This window comes from Physella acuta, unplaced genomic scaffold (assembly GCF_028476545.2).
Source record: "Physella acuta isolate Inbredline_101_S28 unplaced genomic scaffold, ASM2847654v3 ptg002172l, whole genome shotgun sequence".
NCBI classification, from domain to species: domain Eukaryota; kingdom Metazoa; phylum Mollusca; class Gastropoda; family Physidae; genus Physella; species Physella acuta.
This window is the reverse complement of record NW_026733673.1, coordinates 2,383-8,434: the sequence shown is the minus strand read 5'-3', so window position 1 is coordinate 8,434 and position 6,052 is coordinate 2,383.

The following is a 6,052-nucleotide window of genomic DNA, read 5'->3' as shown; positions in this document are numbered from 1 at the left end:
ACTCTTTCTCTATTTATCTTCTCCATGTTTAGGCAGATCGTAATAAACCCACTACATGTTAGTAGAGTTGGTCTGTCATATAGTTTACCTATCCTCAATAAAATTCATATAACAAAAAAATACTGACTACAAATGTACAGCACAGGCCTTCAACATAACATTGTGTGATAAAAAAAACTTACAAAATAACAGTTTGAAAATATAAGAAGAAATGTTTTTTAAAATACTAACACTGAACTGCTTCCTGTGAGTAAATAACCTTTTCATCATCTTTATAGGCTAGTCATTGGCCACACTAAACAAACCACCCTATCATGTTGGTTCCATCCTCTTTTAGAAAACACCAGTCTTAAGGGAGATAACCCTTAGTAAAATTACCACGTGGAAACCACTTTTATAATCCAATATTTAAATTAACCCTGAACCTGAACAAGTCACTCCACTGAAGCCAATTATCTCATTCAACATTAATGACTAACACAAACCTCCACTGTAACAGCAATTATATTTTAAGAAGAATCATCCATTCAGCTGAACACACATGGAAACCAATTATTTTATTTTCTTAAATTACAAGAGATTACAGAAAATCCACTGAATTATATTCACTCATTTGGAAACTAAAATGTCAAACTTCATAATATAAGGCTAGTGAAACCAATTTAACAGTCCACCATTGTATTAATATCTATTTAATGATCCTTAGCCTAGATGGGAACAATTTACTTACACATAACCTCTTACACCATTACATCCACAGAAGTGAAATAGGAATGTATATCATCACCCAGTATTCAAACAAAGAAAAACTCCAGTCCATCAATGAAACAAATCCAATGATATGATTATATCAATGTGAATCTATTCTATCACAAGGTGATTATATTAATGTGAATCTATTCTATCACAAGGTATTCAAAGAAAGAAAAACTCCAATCCTGAATGAAAGAAATCAAGTGATATAATTTTAAAAATGTGAATCTGTACTAGATCTAGATTCTATCACCAAGTATTTAAACAAAGAACAACCCCAGTCCTTAATGAAATCGATCCACGACAGTTACCACTGCAAGTGAAACCACTTTTATCACACCAATAATCTCTGACCAAATGTTTCATAATTACACCCTAGTGTATATTGTCACACTTGACTGTAGCGTGCTGTCCCCTTGTTTTTCCCTACCCTCCTCATTGACCCCTGATCACATGGGACTGTCTCAAGTTAAAGGTAGGGCTAATACACCTGGCCTAAGGCACATGGACTTAAAGGTAAAGATGGGCCATTTCTGGGGGGAGGGGGAGCTTTAAACAACACAAGCACACTGAAAATAAACTGCAGTAGCCTATGTGTATGTGCAGTGTGTTGGGCAATTAGTGATTTTGTTTGGCAGTTTTATAGCATAGGCCTTGCCCTACACATCATGTCAGTTGATGGGAAGCTTTTGTTTTAAAACTTATTTTTGTCATGTCAAACTTGATACCTTTAAACCTACTTTTTCATCATGTCAAACCTGATCATAAGCCCATGTTTTTAAACCTACTTTTTTCATGTCAAACCCAATAACAAGCCCATGTTTTTAAACCTACTTTTTTCATGTCAAACCCAATAATAAGCCAATGTTTTTAAACCTACTTTTCATGTCAAACCTGACAAGTCCATGTTTTCAACATCGAGATGTTAACAGTTCTCAGATTTAGAATCATTCCAATGAAAATGACTGCCTATTAATCATGTTGTATGCTGATTTTAAAACATAACTTAGAACTATCTGATATCTAACATTCTAGTTAAAAAAAAAAGACTATCTTTTAACATCCCAGATATGAAATTGCTTGTAATGTGAAATCTTGCCATGTGCATTTTGTTTGAATTTTTATTAAATTCTGCTTTAGATCATAATGAGAGAGTTAAATCCATACCCTTGAGAAACTCAATAAAAGGCTGAGATGCTCTCCTTCCTTCCCCTCCCCCCATACCCTCAAGAATAAAGAAAGAAGATGCATAATTTTATTTTCTTGTCTGAGTCTGGGAAGCTGCTGCTGAATTGTGTGAGTGGGGTGTGAGTGGGTCTGTGAGAATGAGTGTGAGTGCGAGTGGTGTGAGTGTGAGGTGAGTGGGTATGAGTATGAGTGCTGTGTGTATTGTGTGAGTGTGTGTGATATGTGTAGTGTGAGTGTGTTGAATGTTCTGTGTGTAGTGTGAGGTGAGATGAGTGTGTATGAGTATGAGTGCTGTGTGTATGGTGTGAGTGTGTGTGATATGTGTAGTGTGAGTGTGTTGAATGTTCTGTGTGTAGTGAGGTGAGATGAGTGTGTATGAGTATGAGTGCTGTGTGTATGGTGTGAGTGTGTGTGATATGTGTAGTGTGAGTGTGTTGAATGTTCTGTGTGTAGTGTGAGGTGAGATGAGTGTGTATGAGTATGAGTGCTGTGTGTATGGTGTGAGTGTGTGATATGTGTAGTGTGAGTGTGTTGAATGTTCTGTGTGTAGTGTGAGGTGAGATGAGTGTGTATGAGTATGAGTGCTATGTGTATGGTGTGAGTGTAGTGTGTGTGAGTGTGGTGTGAGTGGGGTGTGTGTGGTGTGAGTGGGTATGAGTGGGGTGTGTGAGTGTGAGTTGTGTGTGTGTTTGTGTGAGTTGATCTGATTTGTATGTGAGGGTCTGTGTGTATGTTGATGTATGTGTGTCCAGGTGGGAATAATGTGTAAAAATTGGTCTGTGTGTTTGTATGTGTTTCCATGTTTGTGTGGATTTGTGTATACAAGTGTGTGAATTTATTTGTGTTTGACTGCATGAGGATGGCACATAGGAACTACTGACAAATATGTAGGCACATGAGAACCATTGGCACATATGTAGTAACATGAGAATCACTGGCACATCTGTAGTAATATAAAAACCACTGGCACAAATCCAGGAACATGAGAACCATTGGCACAAGTCCAGGAACATGAGAACCACTGGCACAAATCCAGGAACATGAGAACCACTGGCCAAAGTCCAGGAACATGAGAACCACTGGCACAAATCCAGGAACATGAGAACCACTGGCACAAATCCAGGAACATGAGAACCACTGGCACAAATCCAGGAACATGAGAACCACTGGCACGAATCCAGGAACATGAGAACCACTAGCACAAATCCAGGAACATGAGAACCACTGGCACAAATCCAGGAACATGAGAACCACTGGTACAAATCCAGGAACATGAGAACCACTAGCACAAATCCAGGAACATGAGAACCACTGGCACAAATCCAGGAACATGAGAACCACTGGCACAAATCCAGGAACATGAGAACCACTGGCACGAATCCAGGAACATGAGAACCACTAGCACAAATCCAGGAACATGAGAACCACTGGCACAAATCCAGGAACATGAGAACCACTGGCACAAATCCAGGAACATGAGAACCACTGGCACAAATCCAGGAACATGAGAACCACTGGCACATATGCATGCATATAAGAACCAGAGGCCGAGGTTGAAAATTGTGTGACATGTTATAACACCAGAAAATACAGCTCAACAAATAAATCATTCCGAAAACAGCACTAAAATAATTGAACAACACAGACGTTCTCAAAAAGATCATACACAAAAAAATATTCGAAAACAACGCCAGAAATAAATTGAACACAGGCGTCCGCTTTCAAGACCACATAAAAACAAACGCAGGCAAGAGGACAATGGAAAAAAACAACACAACAACTGGACAGCCACCATAGCGACAAGACCACATAAAAACAAACGCAGGCAAGAGGACAATGGAAAAAAACAACACAACAACTGGACAGCCGCCATAGCGAAACCCAAACATTAACCTGTCACCCATTAGGCCTATCCCGATCGATTTTTGTTCCCCCTAAAGTCAACACAGTAGGATTTCCCCGAATCGGGGATTAAATTTTTTTTAGACGAGGGCTGGGTCACTTAAGTCAGGTCACGTGGGAGTCATTTCACGTTGAACCCGCGTCACGTCAAGAAATGTCACATAAGTCACATTAAAACATGTTATATGACTTCACTCTATATCAACTTATGTTAAAACATTCAAAATATTTTTATGCCGACATTTAAGATCAGTATTTAAGTATCGTCGATCGCTTACATATCTATAAAAAAAAACGATACACACTAAAGAAATAACAAATCCCATATTTATAGCGATACTTAGGTATCGAGTATAATATATCGACACATAAATTAAAAACGAAACCACAGCAATATCTATATGTGGATGCATTCGATTTGTTTAGGTATCGAGTTCAAATCGGCAGACTACAATAAATAACGCCAGACAACACAATATGCCCTATTCATACAGTGTAAAATCGTATCAACCATTACGCCAATACAATCCTGTCACTGACCATCAGTCAAGTGACTGACCATCAGTCAAGCCACTGACCATCAGTCAAGTCACTGACCATCAGTCAAGTCACTGACCATCAGTCAAGTCACTGACGATCAGTCAAGTCACTGACCATCAGTCAAGTCACTGACCATCAGTCAAGTCACTGACCATCAGTCAAGTCACTGACCATCAGTCAAGTCACTGACCATCAGTCAAGTTACTGACCATCAGTCAAGTCACTGACCACCAATCAAGTAACTGAGCATCAGTCAAGTCACTGACCATCAGTCAAGTCACTGACCATCAGTCAAGTCACTGACCATCAGTCAAGTCACTGACCATCAGTCAAGTCACTGACCATCAGTCAAGTCACAGACCATCAGTCAAGTCACTGACCATCAGTAAACACAGCATTGGCTAATTAGTTGGTAAGTCTGTCTGTGGAATTCCAATGCGTTATGCTTTCTTGCTTTGTTTTTACATAAAACCAGTATAAAAGACCCCTATATCACAACCTTTCAAATGCAGTAAAATAAGATAATTAAAAACTCCAGGAACACCAGTTCACTTCAGTGAATGGCTAATCAAATGAATACAAAAATTTTAATCAGTTATCTCCATTTTTAAAACATAAAATACAGAAATCTTTAAATTACATTTTAATTGCTAATGTAATAGCTAACTAAATTGAAAGTTAGCCATTCTTGTGTTGTCATTAGGAACGAATTTATTTAGAAAGAAATGAGTCAAAATGTTATACAATATTTGACCACAAACCCACCAACGGACAGACAGACAGACATTGAGACCTAGAAAAAAAAAACGTGTACAAAATATGAGATCGTTGTGCGCAAGTTTCGATCCATGAAGCATTACGACGAAAGCAAGAGGAATCAAATCACATACAAGCGTGTAAACATGGTTGGAGCTTAACATTTCTACTGTAAGTAAAATTCTAAGCCATTTGTTTCGTTAAATTTTAATTCGTTTCGCATACTTTTAAAATACCCCACCCTTATCTCAGATCTCCACCCACTCCCACCCCCTCCAGTCTACAAACTACAGAATCCAAGTAGGCCTATGAACCATCTATCTGATAATTAATTACCGTCTTTTATTCCGGGTTTATTTACAAGTTTCTAAAACTCAATGCGGTTTTTCCCCAACAGATGATGAGAGAGTTTTTGTTTAGCCAGTAAACAAGACAAATCCCAGGGGACAAGTAGCCCCATCACTGACAGGCCCACGCTGACAGACGGTGGCCAAATTAATTCAATCAGGCCGGGATAAGGCTCAATTATAAACATCACGTGACCGGCCTAATACCTATCGCAGGCGGGAAATTGGTGAGAAATTGACACGTTGATCATTAGACTACACCTACGTCTGTGTGTGGGAGGAGAGGGGGGGACGTCTTGACAAACGTCGGGTTATTGATACAATAACAATAATTTCGTTTCTCGTTAAAAAAAAATTTGACGTCATAGAGTTTCTTGATTTTACACGTCATCATGTTTCTTGTTATTACTGTCATAAGGTGTCTGCTGATTGTTGGCGTCAGGTTTCTGGAACATGACGTGTCTAGTTATTAAATGACGTCATCAAGTGACTGATTCTTGACGTCATTACTAGCGGCTGGTTCAGTGAACACATCACCATGTAGTTTGGTATAACATCGCTTTACT